Here is a 17,613-nt window from a genome sequence, read left to right as displayed (position 1 = left end):
GTGCCCATCCAAATGCCTAACAGCTACTCTCTCATTGGTTCTCCCTCTTCCCTTTCATCCTCTGCCAAATTGGCAACCTGTGCGAACCAGGAGCTTAAAGGGGCTGTCTCTCCAAGTTGGGAGATTGATAGGAAAGCAGTAGGAAAGTCAAACCGGAGCACCAGGAGAGGGGCTCTTCGTTGAGTTTTAGAAACCTTTCGTATTCACAGTGTGTCCATTCTCTAGGTTTCCCGTACACGTTATAGCTGTAGTAATATTCCCTTCAACCTGGAGAGCTGGGACCCATGGAATGGGTGCCATGCATTATTGCTTTAAAGGGTCTACATTTGTTCACCCAATCTCACCAATCCTCTCAGTCCCAAGTGTCCAGCCTCATGCCACATCCAGCTGTCATTGTAGATAGGGTCATTCCAGGTTGCATCAGAGACCCTGAAGGAATTGTAAAGAATTTCCCTGTTTCTTTGTTCTGATTTTGAAATTCCTGTTTAGAGTGGGTTTGAGCTGATTCTCGCTGCCATGTTTATGCCAGTCTAGACACACTTGATTCCCTTACGGAGACATATCAATACATAGGTTTTACGATTCTTACTAGTCAGATCTATTCCTCTGCGGGAAATATGGGGTTTTGAGTCCCTTTCACTGAGGATGGTGGAGGTCTTGTCTATTCCATAGTTGGTTTTTGGAACGGTACCTGTGCTTATATCAAACTCTGGTTTGATGCATCACCCCACCTCTCCTTCCCCCTTAAGCAGGCATAAGAGTGTTTTCTAAATGTGAGACTCTGTTCTCTTGCCTAACTCAGTTCATGTGTAGCCATGTTTACAGGATCTTCCTAAGTGATATCTTTTGATAAGTTTCTTTTCCTGTGTGACTTCTTTCACTTAGAATCATCGTACCTGAATCCACTCATTTTGCTGCTACTGGTCTTATGACATTGATTTCATGGCTGAGGGATATTCCATCGTACGTAAGTTCCACAATGTTTGGAACCATTTTTATATTTCCTGGGATATTTCAGGTGTACCCAGGTTGAGGATCTTGTAAGCAGTGCAGCCCTAAATTTGGAGGTGGACCTGTCTTATGGATTTTCAGTTTTCCCAAGGTATATTCCCTAGACGGGAAGTGCCCTTGGCTCTGTAGCTCTGTTGTTTACTTGTTTTAGGGAACACAATGCACTCCTCCAGTGAGGCAGTTGGCAACTTACATCCCGCCCATCAGCATAACAAGGCTCCCTGTTCTCCAGGGCCTGTCTTGCCTTTCTGGTTTTTACACATTTTGTGGATGTCCCTTTTGACCGGTGGGAAGTGATACTTCTTTGTAGTGCAGATTTGCATTGCCCGCTTGCTTGCTTGGCCAAAAAGGGCGTATGCGTTTTCTCCTGAATATATTCAGGAGAAAACACATACGCCCTTTTTGGCCAAGTGCATCATTGTCGAAGTTGTGCCCCTCTTCCTGTGCTTTACAGGCGATTCCAACGTACCTCTTGAAATCTGTTTCCTGCTATTCTGCCTCGCTTTCAAGTCCGCCTCGTTGCCTTCCCTCAACAGATTTTTGGACGATAGTTGGCCTTGATTACTCTGCCAGTTTGTGAATTGCTGTGCCCCTGAGCTCCATTTTTCAACTCGTTTTTTGTGAGCTGAACGCAAGACCAAACTTTTGGTTCAGGACCTATTCTGGTTCCTGGTGGGTGGCTGAGACTTTGGTTAATTCTTCTTCCTGCCGGAAATTAGAGTGACATGTGCCCATCCAAATGCCTAACAGCTACTCTCTCATTGGTTCTCCCTCTTCCCTTTCATCCTCTGCCAAATTGGCAACCTGTGCGAACCAGGAGCTTAAAGGGGCTGTCTCTCCAAGTTGGGAGATTGATAGGAAAGCAGTTGGAAAGTCAAACCGGAGCACCAGGAGAGGGGCTCTTCGTTGAGTTTTAGAAACCTTTCGTATTCACAGTGTGTCCATTCTCTAGGTTTCCCGTGCATGTTATAGCTGTAGTAATATTCCCTTCAACCTGGAGAGCTGGGACCCATGGAATGGGTGCCATGCATTACTGCTTTAAAGGGTCTGCATTTGCTCACCCAATCTCACCAATCCTCTCAGTCCCAAGTGTCCAGCCTCATGCCACATCAGGCTGTCATTGTAGATAGGGTCATTCCAGGTTGCATCAGAGACCCTGAAGGAATTGTAAAGAATTTCCCTGTTTCTTTGTTCTGTTTTTGAAATTCCTTTTTAGAGTGGGTTTGAGCTGATTCTCGCTGCCATGTTTATGCCAGTCTATACACACTTGATTCCCTTACGGAGACATATCAATACGTAGGTTTTACGATTCTTACTAGTCAGATCTATTCCTCTGCGGGAAATATGGTGTTTTGAGTCCCTTTCACTGAGGAAGGTGGGGGTCTTCTCTATTCCATAGTTGGTTTTTGGAACGGTACCTGTGCTTATATCAAACTCTGGTTTGATGCATCACCCCACCTCTCCTTCCCCCTTAAGCAGGCATAAGAGTGTTTTCTAAATGTGAGACTCTGTTCTCTTGCCTAACTCAGTTCATGTGTAGCCATGTTTACAGGATCTTCCTAAGTGATATCTTTTGATAAGTTTCTTTTCCTGTGTGACTTCTTTCACTTAGAATCATCGTACCTGAATCCACTCATTTTGCTGCTACTGGTCTTATGACATTGATTTCATGGCTGAGGGATATTCCATCATACGTAAGTTCCACAATGTTTGGAACCATTTTTATATTTCCTGGGATATTTCAGGTGTACCCAGGTTGAGGATCTTGTAAGCAGTGCAGCCCTAAATTTGGAGGTGGACCTGTCTTATGGATTTTCAGTTTTCCCAAGGTATATTCCCTAGACGGGAAGTGCCCTTGGCTCTGTAGCTCTGTTGTTTACTTGTTTTAGGGAACACAATGCACTCCTCCAGTGAGGCAGTTGGCAACTTACATCCCGCCCATCAGCATAACAAGGCTCCCTGTTCTCCAGGGCCTGTCTTGCCTTTCTGGTTTTTACACATTTTGTGGATGTCCCTTTTGACCGGTGGGAAGTGATACTTCTTTGTAGTGCAGATTTGCATTGCCCGCTTGCTTGCTTGGCCAAAAAGGGCGTATGCGTTTTCTCCTGAATATATTCAGGAGAAAACGCATACACCCTTTTTGGCCAAGTGCATCATTGTCGAAGTTGTGCCCCTCTTCCTGTGCTTTACAGGTGATTCCAACGTACCTCTTGAAATCTGTTTCCTGCTATTCTGCCTCGCTTTCAAGTCCGCCTCGTTGCCTTCCCTCAACAGATTTTTGGACGATAGTTGGCCTTGATTACTCTGCCAGTTTGTGAATTGCTGTGCCCCTGAGCTCCATTTTTCAACTCGTTTTTTGTGAGCTGAACGCAAGTCCAAACTTTTGGTTCAGGTCCTATACTGGTTCCCGGTGGGTGGCTGAGACTTTGGTTAATTCTTCTTCCTGCCGGGAAATTAGAGTGACATGTGCCCATCCAAATGCCTAACAGCTACTCTCTCATTGGTTCTCCCTCTTCCCTTTCATCCTCTGCCAAATTGGCAACCTGTGCGAACCAGGAGCTTAAAGGGGCTGTCTCTCCAAGTTGGGAGATTGATAGGAAAGCAGTTGGAAAGTCAAACCGGAGCACCAGGAGAGGGGCTCTTCGTTGAGTTTTAGAAACCTTTCGTATTCACAGTGTGTCCATTCTCTAGGTTTCCCGTGCATGTTATAGCTGTAGTAATATTCCCTTCAACCTGGAGAGCTGGGACCCATGGAATGGGTGCCATGCATTACTGCTTTAAAGGGTCTGCATTTGCTCACCCAATCTCACCAATCCTCTCAGTCCCAAGTGTCCAGCCTCATGCCACATCCAGCTGTCATTGTAGATAGGGTCATTCCAGGTTGCATCAGAGACCCTGAAGGAATTGTAAAGAATTTCCCTGTTTCTTTGTTCTGTTTTTGAAATTCCTGTTTAGAGTGGGTTTGAGCTGATTCTCGCTGCCATGTTTATGCCAGTCTAGACACACTTGATTCCCTTACGGAGACATATCAATACATAGGTTTTAAGATTCTTACTAGTCAGATCTATTCCTCTGCGGGAAATATGGGGTTTTGAGTCCCTTTCACTGAGGAAGGTGTAGGTCTTGTCTACTCCATAGTTGGTTTTTGGAACGGTACCTGTGCTTATATCAAACTCTGGTTTGATGCATCACCCCACCTCTCCTTCCCCCTTTAGCAGGCATAAGAGTGTTTTCTAAATGTGAGACTCTGTTCTGTTGCCTAACTCAGTTCATGTGTAGCCATGTTTACAGGATCTTCCTAAGTGATATCTTATGATAAGTTTCTTTTCCTGTGTGACTTCTTTCACTTAGAAACATCGTACCTGAATCCACTCATTTTGCTGCTACTGGTCTTATGACATTGATTTCATGGCTGAGGGATATTCCATCGTATGTAAGTTCCACAATGTTTTGAACCATTTTCATATTTCCTGGGATATTTCAGGTGTACCCAGGTTGAGGTTCTTGTAAGCAGTGCAGCCCTCAATTTGGGGGTCGCTTTGTCTTATGGATTTTCAGTTTCCCCAAGGTATATTCCCTAGACGGGAAGTGCCCTTGGCTCTGTAGCTCTGTTGTTTACTTGTTTTAGGGAACACAATGCACTCCTCCAGTGAGGAAGTTGGCAACTTACATCCCGCCCATCAGCATAACAAGGCTCCCTGTTCTCCAGGGCCTGTCTTGCCTTTCTGGTTTTTACACATTTTGTGGATGTCCCTTTTGACCGGTGGGAAGTGATACTTCTTTGTAGTGCAGATTTGCATTGCCCGCTTGCTTGCTTGGCCAAAAAGGGCGTATGCGTTTTCTCCTGAATATATTCAGGAGAAAACGCATACGCCCTTTTTGGCCAAGTGCATCATTGTCGAAGTTTTGCCCCTCTTCCTGTGCTTTACAGGCGATTCCAACGTACCTCTTGAAATCTGTTTCCTGCTATTCTGCCTCGCTTTCAAGTCCGCCTCGTTGCCTTCCCTCAACAGATTTTTGGACGATAGTTGGCCTTGATTACTCTGCCAGTTTGTGAATTGCTGTGCCCCTGAGCTCCATTTTTCAACTCGTTTTTTGTGAGCTGAACGCAAGTCCAAACTTTTGGTTCAGGACCTATACTGGTTCCTGGTGGGTGGCTGAGACTTTGGTTAATTCTTCTTCCTGCCGGAAATTAGAGTGACATGTGCCCATCCAAATGCCTAACAGCTACTCTCTCATTGGTTCTCCCTCTTCCCTTTCATCCTCTGCCAAATTGGCAACCTGTGCGAACCAGGAGCTTAAAGGGGCTGTCTCTCCAAGTTGGGAGATTGATAGGAAAGCAGTTGGAAAGTCAAACCGGAGCACCAGGAGAGGGGCTCTTCGTTGAGTTTTAGAAACCTTTCGTATTCACAGTGTGTCCATTCTCTAGGTTTCCCGTGTATGTTATAGCTGTAGTAATATTCCCTTCAACCTGGAGAGCTGGGACCCATGGAATGCGTGCCATGCATTACTGCTTTAAAGGGTCTGCATTTGCTCACCCAATCTCACCAATCCTCTCAGTCCCAAGTGTCCAGCCTCATGCCACATCCAGCTGTCATTGTAGATAGGGTCATTCCAGGTTGCATCAGAGACCCTGAAGGAATTGTAAAGAATTTCCCTGTTTCTTTGTTCTGTTTTTGAAATTCCTGTTTAGAGTGGGTTTGAGCTGATTCTCGCTGCCATGTTTATGCCAGTCTAGACACACTTGATTCCCTTACGGAGACATATCAATACATAGGTTTTACGATTCTTACTAGTCAGATCTATTCCTCTGCGGGAAATATGGGGTTTTGAGTCCCTTTCACTGAGGATGGTGGAGGTCTTGTCTATTCCATAGTTGGTTTTTGGAACGGTACCTGTGCTTATATCAAACTCTGGTTTGATGCATCACCCCACCTCTCCTTCCCCCTTAAGCAGGCATAAGAGTGTTTTCTAAATGTGAGACTCTGTTCTCTTGCCTAACTCAGTTCATGTGTAGCCATGTTTACAGGATCTTCCTAAGTGATATCTTTTGATAAGTTTCTTTTCCTGTGTGACTTCTTTCACTTAGAATCATCGTACCTGAATCCACTCATTTTGCTGCTACTGGTCTTATGACATTGATTTCATGGCTGAGGGATATTCCATCGTACGTAAGTTCCACAATGTTTGGAACCATTTTTATATTTCCTGGGATATTTCAGGTGTACCCAGGTTGAGGATCTTGTAAGCAGTGCAGCCCTAAATTTGGAGGTGGACCTGTCTTATGGATTTTCAGTTTTCCCAAGGTATATTCCCTAGACGGGAAGTGCCCTTGGCTCTGTAGCTCTGTTGTTTACTTGTTTTAGGGAACACAATGCACTCCTCCAGTGAGGCAGTTGGCAACTTACATCCCGCCCATCAGCATAACAAGGCTCCCTGTTCTCCAGGGCCTGTCTTGCCTTTCTGGTTTTTACACATTTTGTGGATGTCCCTTTTGACCGGTGGGAAGTAATACTTCTTTGTAGTGCAGATTTGCATTGCCCGCTTGCTTGCTTGGCCAAAAAGGGCGTATGCGTTTTCTCCTGAATATATTCAGGAGAAAACGCATACGCCCTTTTTGGCCAAGTGCATCATTGTCGAAGTTGTGCCCCTCTTCCTGTGCTTTACAGGCGATTCCAACGTACCTCTTGAAATCTGTTTCCTGCTATTCTGCCTCGCTTTCAAGTCCGCCTCGTTGCCTTCCCTCAACAGATTTTTGGACGATAGTTGGCCTTGATTACTCTGCCAGTTTGTGAATTGCTGTGCCCCTGAGCTCCATTTTTCAATTCGTTTTTTGTCAGCTGAACGCAAGTCCAAACTTTTGGTTCAGGACCTATACTGGTTCCCGGTGGGTGGCTGAGACTTTGGTTAATTCTTCTTTCTGCCGGGAAATTAGAGTGACATGTGCCCATCCAAATGCCTAACAGCTACTCTCTCATTGGTTCTCCCTCTTCCCTTTCATCCTCTGCCAAATTGGCAACCTGTGCGAACCAGGAGCTTAAAGGGGCTGTCTCTCCATGTTGGGAGATTGATAGGAAAGGAGTAGGAAAGTCAAACCGGAGCACCAGGAGAGGGGCTCTTCGTTGAGTTTTAGAAACCTTTCGTATTCACAGTGTGTCCATTCTCTAGGTTTCCCGTACACGTTATAGCTGTAGTAATATTCCCTTCAACCTGGAGAGCTGGGACCCATGGAATGGGTGCCATGCATTATTGCTTTAAAGGGTCTACATTTGTTCACCCAATCTCACCAATCCTCTCAGTCCCAAGTGTCCAGCCTCATGCCACATCCAGCTGTCATTGTAGATAGGGTCATTCCAGGTTGCATCAGAGACCCTGAAGGAATTGTAAAGAATTTCCCTGTTTCTTTGTTCTGTTTTTGAAATTCCTGTTTAGAGTGGGTTTGAGCTGATTCTCGCTGCCATGTTTATGCCAGTCTAGACACACTTGATTCCCTTACGGAGACATATCAATACATAGGTTTTACGATTCTTACTAGTCAGATCTATTCCTCTGCGGGAAATATGGGGTTTTGAGTCCCTTTCACTGAGGATGGTGGAGGTCTTGTCTATTCCATAGTTGGTTTTTGGAACGGTACCTGTGCTTATATCAAACTCTGGTTTGATGCATCACCCCACCTCTCCTTCCCCCTTAAGCAGGCCTAAGAGTGTTTTCTAAATGTGAGACTCTGTTCTCTTGCCTAACTCAGTTCATGTGTAGCCATGTTTACAGGATCTTCCTAAGTGATATCTTTTGATAAGTTTCTTTTCCTGTGTGACTTCTTTCACTTAGAATCATCGTACCTGAATCCACTCATTTTGCTGCTACTGGTCTTATGACATTGATTTCATGGCTGAGGGATATTCCATCGTACGTAAGTTCCACAATGTTTGGAACCATTTTTATATTTCCTGGGATATTTCAGGTGTACCCAGGTTGAGGATCTTGTAAGCAGTGCAGCCCTAAATTTGGAGGTGGACCTGTCTTATGGATTTTCAGTTTTCCCAAGGTATATTCCCTAGACGGGAAGTGCCCTTGGCTCTGTAGCTCTGTTGTTTACTTGTTTTAGGGAACACAATGCACTCCTCCAGTGAGGCAGTTGGCAACTTACATCCCGCCCATCAGCATAACAAGGCTCCCTGTTCTCCAGGGCCTGTCTTGCCTTTCTGGTTTTTACACATTTTGTGGATGTCCCTTTTGACCGGTGGGAAGTAATACTTCTTTGTAGTGCAGATTTGCATTGCCCGCTTGCTTGCTTGGCCAAAAAGGGCGTATGCGTTTTCTCCTGAATATATTCAGGAGAAAACGCATACGCCCTTTTTGGCCAAGTGCATCATTGTCGAAGTTGTGCCCCTCTTCCTGTGCTTTACAGGCGATTCCAACGTACCTCTTGAAATCTGTTTCCTGCTATTCTGCCTCGCTTTCAAGTCCGCCTCGTTGCCTTCCCTCAACAGATTTTTGGACGATAGATGGCCTTGATTACTCTGCCAGTTTGTGAATTGCTGTGCCCCTGAGCTCCATTTTTCAATTCGTTTTTTGTCAGCTGAACGCAAGTCCAAACTTTTGGTTCAGGACCTATACTGGTTCCCGGTGGGTGGCTGAGACTTTGGTTAATTCTTCTTCCTGCCGGGAAATTAGAGTGACATGTGCCCATCCAAATGCCTAACAGCTACTCTCTCATTGGTTCTCCCTCTTCCCTTTCATCCTCTGCCAAATTGGCAACCTGTGCGAACCAGGAGCTTAAAGGGGCTGTCTCTCCATGTTGGGAGATTGATAGGAAAGGAGTAGGAAAGTCAAACCGGAGCACCAGGAGAGGGGCTCTTCGTTGAGTTTTAGAAACCTTTCGTATTCACAGTGTGTCCATTCTCTAGGTTTCCCGTACACGTTATAGCTGTAGTAATATTCCCTTCAACCTGGAGAGCTGGGACCCATGGAATGGGTGCCATGCATTATTGCTTTAAAGGGTCTACATTTGTTCACCCAATCTCACCAATCCTCTCAGTCCCAAGTGTCCAGCCTCATGCCACATCCAGCTGTCATTGTAGATAGGGTCATTCCAGGTTGCATCAGAGACCCTGAAGGAATTGTAAAGAATTTCCCTGTTTCTTTGTTCTGTTTTTGAAATTCCTGTTTAGAGTGGGTTTGAGCTGATTCTCGCTGCCATGTTTATGCCAGTCTTGACACACTTGATTCCCTTACGGAGACATATCAATACATAGGTTTTACGATTCTTACTAGTCAGATCTATTCCTCTGCGGGAAATATGGGGTTTTGAGTCCCTTTCACTGAGGATGGTGGAGGTCTTGTCTATTCCATAGTTGGTTTTTGGAACGGTACCTGTGCTTATATCAAACTCTGGTTTGATGCATCACCCCACCTCTCCTTCCCCCTTAAGCAGGCCTAAGAGTGTTTTCTAAATGTGAGACTCTGTTCTCTTGCCTAACTCAGTTCATGTGTAGCCATGTTTACAGGATCTTCCTAAGTGATATCTTTTGATAAGTTTCTTTTCCTGTGTGACTTCTTTCACTTAGAATCATCGTACCTGAATCCACTCATTTTGCTGCTACTGGTCTTATGACATTGATTTCATGGCTGAGGGATATTCCATCGTACGTAAGTTCCACAATGTTTGGAACCATTTTTATATTTCCTGGGATATTTCAGGTGTACCCAGGTTGAGGATCTTGTAAGCAGTGCAGCCCTAAATTTGGAGGTGGACCTGTCTTATGGATTTTCAGTTTTCCCAAGGTATATTCCCTAGACGGGAAGTGCCCTTGGCTCTGTAGCTCTGTTGTTTACTTGTTTTAGGGAACACAATGCACTCCTCCAGTGAGGCAGTTGGCAACTTACATCCCGCCCATCAGCATAACAAGGCTCCCTGTTCTCCAGGGCCTGTCTTGCCTTTCTGGTTTTTACACATTTTGTGGATGTCCCTTTTGACCGGTGGGAAGTGACACTTCTTTGTAGTGCAGATTTGCATTGCCCGCTTGCTTGCTTGGCCAAAAAGGGCGTATGCGTTTTCTCCTGAATATATTCAGGAGAAAACGCATACGCCCTTTTTGGCCAAGTGCATCATTGTCGAAGTTGTGCCCCTCTTCCTGTGCTTTACAGGCGATTCCAACGTACCTCTTGAAATCTGTTTCCTGCTATTCTGCCTCGCTTTCAAGTCCGCCTCGTTGCCTTCCCTCAACAGATTTTTGGACGATAGTTGGCCTTGATTACTCTGCCAGTTTGTGAATTGCTGTGCCCCTGAGCTCCATTTTTCAACTCGTTTTTTGTGAGCTGAACGCAAGTCCAAACTTTTGGTTCAGGACCTATACTGGTTCCCGGTGGGTGGCTGAGACTTTGGTTAATTCTTCTTCCTGCCGGGAAATTAGAGTGACATGTGCCCATCCAAATGCCTAACAGCTACTGTCTCATTGGTTCTCCCTCTTCCCTTTCATCCTCTGCCAAATTGGCAACCTGTGCGAACCAGGAGCTTAAAGGGGCTGTCTCTCCAAGTTGGGAGATTGATAGGAAAGCAGTTGGAAAGTCAAACCGGAGCACCAGGAGAGGGGCTCTTCGTTGAGTTTTAGAAACCTTTCGTATTCACAGTGTGTCCATTCTCTAGGTTTCCCGTGCATGTTATAGCTGTAGTAATATTCCCTTAACCTGGAGAGCTGGGACCCATGGAATGGGTGCCATGCATTACTGCTTTAAAGGGTCTGCATTTGCTCACCCAATCTCACCAATCCTCTCAGTCCCAAGTGTCCAGCCTCATGCCACATCCAGCTGTCATTGTAGATAGGGTCATTCCAGGTTGCATCAGAGACCCTGAAGGAATTGTAAAGAATTTCCCTGTTTCTTTGTTCTGTTTTTGAAATTCCTGTTTAGAGTGGGTTTGAGCTGATTCTCGCTGCCATGTTTATGCCAGTCTAGACACACTTGATTCCCTTACGGAGACATATCAATACATAGGTTTTACGATTCTTACTAGTCAGATCTATTCCTCTGCGGGAAATATGGGGTTTTGAGTCCCTTTCACTGAGGATGGTGGAGGTCTTGTCTATTCCATAGTTGGTTTTTGGAACGGTACCTGTGCTTATATCAAACTCTGGTTTGATGCATCACCCCACATCTCCTTCCCCCTTAAGCAGGCATAAGAGTGTTTTCTAAATGTGAGACTCTGTTCTCTTGCGTAACTCAGTTCATGTGTAGCCATGTTTACAGGATCTTCCTAAGTGATATCTTTTGATAAGTTTCTTTTCCTGTGTGACTTCTTTCACTTAGAATCATCGTACCTGAATCCACTCATTTTGCTGCTACTGGTCTTATGACATTGATTTCATGGCTGAGGGATATTCCATCGTACGTAAGTTCCACAATGTTTGGAACCATTTTTATATTTCCTGGGATATTTCAGGTGTACCCAGGTTGAGGATCTTGTAAGCAGTGCAGCCCTATATTTGGAGGTGGACCTGTCTTATGGATTTTCAGTTTTCCCAAGGTATATTCCCTAGACGGGAAGTGCCCTTGGCTCTGTAGCTCTGTTGTTTACTTGTTTTAGGGAACACAATGCACTCCTCCAGTGAGGCAGTTGGCAACTTACATCCCGCCCATCAGCATAACAAGGCTCCCTGTTCTCCAGGGCCTGTCTTGCCTTTCTGGTTTTTACACATTTTGTGGATGTCCCTTTTGACCGGTGGGAAGTGATACTTCTTTGTAGTGCAGATTTGCATTGCCCGCTTGCTTGCTTGGCCAAAAAGGGCGTATGCGTTTTCTCCTGAATATATTCAGGAGAAAACACATACGCCCTTTTTGGCCAAGTGCATCATTGTCGAAGTTGTGCCCCTCTTCCTGTGCTTTACAGGCGATTCCAACGTACCTCTTGAAATCTGTTTCCTGCTATTCTGCCTCGCTTTCAAGTCCGCCTCGTTGCCTTCCCTCAACAGATTTTTGGACGATAGTTGGCCTTGATTACTCTGCCAGTTTGTGAATTGCTGTGCCCCTGAGCTCCATTTTTCAACTCGTTTTTTGTGAGCTGAACGCAAGTCCAAACTTTTGGTTCAGGACCTATACTGGTTCCCGGTGGGTGGCTGAGACTTTGGTTAATTCTTCTTCCTGCCGGGAAATTAGAGTGACATGTGCCCATCCAAATGCCTAACAGCTACTGTCTCATTGGTTCTCCCTCTTCCCTTTCATCCTCTGCCAAATTGGCAACCTGTGCGAACCAGGAGCTTAAAGGGGCTGTCTCTCCAAGTTGGGAGATTGATAGGAAAGCAGTTGGAAAGTCAAACCGGAGCACCAGGAGAGGGGCTCTTCGTTGAGTTTTAGAAACCTTTCGTATTCACAGTGTGTCCATTCTCTAGGTTTCCCGTGCATGTTATAGCTGTAGTAATATTCCCTTCAACCTGGAGAGCTGGGACCCATGGAATGGGTGCCATGCATTATTGCTTTAAAGGGTCTGCATTTGCTCACCCAATCTCACCAATCCTCTCAGTCCCAAGTGTCCAGCCTCATGCCACATCCAGCTGTCATTGTAGATAGGGTCATTCCAGGTTGCATCAGAGACCCTGAAGGAATTGTAAAGAATTTCCCTGTTTCTTTGTTCTGTTTTTGAAATTCCTGTTTAGAGTGGGTTTGAGCTGATTCTCGCTGCCATGTTTATGCCAGTCTAGACACACTTGATTCCCTTACGGAGACATATCAATACATAGGTTTTAAGATTCTTACTAGTCAGATCTATTCCTCTGCGGGAAATATGGGGTTTTGAGTCCCTTTCACTGAGGAAGGTGTAGGTCTTGTCTATTCCATAGTTGGTTTTTGGAACGGTACCTGTGCTTATATCAAACTCTGGTTTGATGCATCACCCCACCTCTCCTTCCCCCTTTAGCAGGCATAAGAGTGTTTTCTAAATGTGAGACTCTGTTCTGTTGCCTAACTCAGTTCATGTGTAGCCATGTTTACAGGATCTTCCTAAGTGATATCTTATGATAAGTTTCTTTTCCTGTGTGACTTCTTTCACTTAGAAACATCGTACCTGAATCCACTCATTTTGCTGCTACTGGTCTTATGACATTGATTTCATGGCTGAGGGATATTCCATCGTATGTAAGTTCCACAATGTTTTGAACCATTTTCATATTTCCTGGGATATTTCAGGTGTACCCAGGTTGAGGTTCTTGTAAGCAGTGCAGCCCTCAATTTGGGGGTCGCTTTGTCTTATGGATTTTCAGTTTCCCCAAGGTATATTCCCTAGACGGGAAGTGCCCTTGGCTCTGTAGCTCTGTTGTTTACTTGTTTTAGGGAACACAATGCACTCCTCCAGTGAGGCAGTTGGCAACTTACATCCCGCCCATCAGCATAACAAGGCTCCCTGTTCTCCAGGGCCTGTCTTGCCTTTCTGGTTTTTACACATTTTGTGGATGTCCCTTTTGACCGGTGGGAAGTGACACTTCTTTGTAGTGCAGATTTGCATTGCCCGCTTGCTTGCTTGGCCAAAAAGGGCGTATGCGTTTTCTCCTGAATATATTCAGGAGAAAACGCATACGCCCTTTTTGGCCAAGTGCATCATTGTCGAAGTTGTGCCCCTCTTCCTGTGCTTTACAGGCGATTCCAACGTACCTTTGAAATCTGTTTCCTGCTATTCTGCCTCGCTTTCAAGTCCGCCTCGTTGCCTTCCCTCAACAGATTTTTGGACGATAGTTGGCCTTGATTACTCTGCCAGTTTGTGAATTGCTGTGCCCCTGAGCTCCATTTTTCAATTCGTTTTTTGTCAGCTGAACGCAAGTCCAAACTTTTGGTTCAGGACCTATACTGGTTCCCGGTGGGTGGCTGAGACTTTGGTTAATTCTTCTTCCTGCCGGGAAATTAGAGTGACATGTGCCCATCCAAATGCCTAACAGCTACTCTCTCATTGGTTCTCCCTCTTCCCTTTCATCCTCTGCCAAATTGGCAACCTGTGCGAACCAGGAGCTTAAAGGGGCTGTCTCTCCAAGTTGGGAGATTGATAGGAAAGCAGTAGGAAAGTCAAACCGGAGCACCAGGAGAGGGGCTCTTCGTTGAGTTTTAGAAACCTTTCGTATTCACAGTGTGTCCATTCTCTAGGTTTCCCGTACACGTTATAGCTGTAGTAATATTCCCTTCAACCTGGAGAGCTGGGACCCATGGAATGGGTGCCATGCATTATTGCTTTAAAGGGTCTACATTTGTTCACCCAATCTCACCAATCCTCTCAGTCCCAAGTGTCCAGCCTCATGCCACATCCAGCTGTCATTGTAGATAGGGTCATTCCAGGTTGCATCAGAGACCCTGAAGGAATTGTAAAGAATTTCCCTGTTTCTTTGTTCTGTTTTTGAAATTCCTGTTTAGAGTGGGTTTGAGCTGATTCTCGCTGCCATGTTTATGCCAGTCTAGACACACTTGATTCCCTTACGGAGACATATCAATACATAGGTTTTACGATTCTTACTAGTCAGATCTATTCCTCTGCGGGAAATATGGGGTTTTGAGTCCCTTTCACTGAGGATGGTGGAGGTCTTGTCTATTCCATAGTTGGTTTTTGGAACGGTACCTGTGCTTATATCAAACTCTGGTTTGATGCATCACCCCACCTCTCCTTCCCCCTTAAGCAGGCATAAGAGTGTTTTCTAAATGTGAGACTCTGTTCTCTTGCCTAACTCAGTTCATGTGTAGCCATGTTTACAGGATCTTCCTAAGTGATATCTTTTGATAAGTTTCTTTTCCTGTGTGACTTCTTTCACTTAGAATCATCGTACCTGAATCCACTCATTTTGCTGCTACTGGTCTTATGACATTGATTTCATGGCTGAGGGATATTCCATCGTACGTAAGTTCCACAATGTTTGGAACCATTTTTATATTTCCTGGGATATTTCAGGTGTACCCAGGTTGAGGATCTTGTAAGCAGTGCAGCCCTAAATTTGGAGGTGGACCTGTCTTATGGATTTTCAGTTTTCCCAAGGTATATTCCCTAGACGGGAAGTGCCCTTGGCTCTGTAGCTCTGTTGTTTACTTGTTTTAGGGAACACAATGCACTCCTCCAGTGAGGCAGTTGGCAACTTACATCCCGCCCATCAGCATAACAAGGCTCCCTGTTCTCCAGGGCCTGTCTTGCCTTTCTGGTTTTTACACATTTTGTGGATGTCCCTTTTGACCGGTGGGAAGTGACACTTCTTTGTAGTGCAGATTTGCATTGCCCGCTTGCTTGCTTGGCCAAAAAGGGCGTATGCGTTTTCTCCTGAATATATTCAGGAGAAAACACATACGCCCTTTTTGGCCAAGTGCATCATTGTCGAAGTTGTGCCCCTCTTCCTGTGCTTTACAGGCGATTCCAACGTACCTCTTGAAATCTGTTTCCTGCTATTCTGCCTCGCTTTCAAGTCCGCCTCGTTGCCTTCCCTCAACAGATTTTTGGACGATAGTTGGCCTTGATTACTCTGCCAGTTTGTGAATTGCTGTGCCCCTGAGCTCCATTTTTCAACTCGTTTTTTGTCAGCTGAACGCAAGTCCAAACTTTTGGTTCAGGACCTATACTGGTTCCCGGTGGGTGGCTGAGACTTTGGTTAATTCTTCTTCCTGCCGGGAAATTAGAGTGACATGTGCCCATCCAAATGCCTAACAGCTACTGTCTCATTGGTTCTCCCTCTTCCCTTTCATCCTCTGCCAAATTGGCAACCTGTGCGAACCAGGAGCTTAAAGGGGCTGTCTCTCCAAGTTGGGAGATTGATAGGAAAGCAGTTGGAAAGTCAAACCGGAGCACCAGGAGAGGGGCTCTTCGTTGAGTTTTAGAAACCTTTCGTATTAACAGTGTGTCCATTCTCTAGGTTTCCCGTGCATGTTATAGCTGTAGTAATATTCCCTTAACCTGGAGGGCTGGGACCCATGGAATGGGTGCCATGCATTACTGCTTTAAAGGGTCTGCATTTGCTCACCCAATCTCACCAATCCTCTCAGTCCCAAGTGTCCAGCCTCATGCCACATCCAGCTGTCATTGTAGATAGGGTCATTCCAGGTTGCATCAGAGACCCTGAAGGAATTGTAAAGAATTTCCCTGTTTCTTTGTTCTGTTTTTGAAATTCCTGTTTAGAGTGGGTTTGAGTTGATTCTCGCTGCCATGTTTATGCCAGTCTAGACACACTTGATTCCCTTACGGAGACATATCAATACATAGGTTTTACGATTCTTACTAGTCAGATCTATTCCTCTGCGGGAAATATGGGGTTTTGAGTCCCTTTCACTGAGGATGGTGGAGGTCTTGTCTATTCCATAGTTGGTTTTTGGAACGGTACCTGTGCTTATATCAAACTCTGGTTTGATGCATCACCCCACCTCTCCTTCCCCCTTAAGCAGGCATAAGAGTGTTTTCTAAATGTGAGACTCTGTTCTCTTGCGTAACTCAGTTCATGTGTAGCCATGTTTACAGGATCTTCCTAAGTGATATCTTTTGATAAGTTTCTTTTCCTGTGTGACTTCTTTCACTTAGAATCATCGTACCTGAATCCACTCATTTTGCTGCTACTGGTCTTATGACATTGATTTCATGGCTGAGGGATATTCCATCGTACGTAAGTTCCACAATGTTTGGAACCATTTTTATATTTCCTGGGATATTTCAGGTGTACCCAGGTTGAGGATCTTGTAAGCAGTGCAGCCCTAAATTTGGAGGTGGACCTGTCTTATGGATTTTCAGTTTTCCCAAGGTATATTCCCTAGACGGGAAGTGCCCTTGGCTCTGTAGCTCTGTTGTTTACTTGTTTTAGGGAACACAATGCACTCCTCCAGTGAGGCAGTTGGCAACTTACATCCCGCCCATCAGCATAACAAGGCTCCCTGTTCTCCAGGGCCTGTCTTGCCTTTCTGGTTTTTACACATTTTGTGGATGTCCCTTTTGACCGGTGGGAAGTGATACTTCTTTGTAGTGCAGATTTGCATTGCCCGCTTGCTTGCTTGGCCAAAAAGGGCGTATGCGTTTTCTCCTGAATATATTCAGGAGAAAACACATACGCCCTTTTTGGCCAAGTGCATCATTGTCGAAGTTGTGCCCCTCTTCCTGTGCTTTACAGGCGATTCCAACGTACCTCTTGAAATCTGTTTCCTGCTATTCTGCCTCGCTTTCAAGTCCGCCTCGTTGCCTTCCCTCAACAGATTTTTGGACGATAGTTGGCCTTGATTACTCTGCCAGTTTGTGAATTGCTGTGCCCCTGAGCTCCATTTTTCAACTCGTTTTTTGTCAGCTGAACGCAAGTCCAAACTTTTGGTTCAGGACCTATACTGGTTCCCGGTGGGTGGCTGAGACTTTGGTTAATTCTTCTTCCTGCCGGGAAATTAGAGTGACATGTGCCCATCCAAATGCCTAACAGCTACTGTCTCATTGGTTCTCCCTCTTCCCTTTCATCCTCTGCCAAATTGGCAACCTGTGCGAACCAGGAGCTTAAAGGGGCTGTCTCTCCAAGTTGGGAGATTGATAGGAAAGCAGTTGGAAAGTCAAACCGGAGCACCAGGAGAGGGGCTCTTCGTTGAGTTTTAGAAACCTTTCGTATTCACAGTGTGTCCATTCTCTAGGTT

Source organism: Mesoplodon mirus (genome assembly GCF_964341445.2).
Source record: "Mesoplodon mirus genome assembly, chromosome: 9".
Taxonomy (NCBI): Eukaryota; Metazoa; Chordata; class Mammalia; order Artiodactyla; family Ziphiidae; genus Mesoplodon; species Mesoplodon mirus.
Note: the sequence above shows the minus strand (reverse complement) of the source record.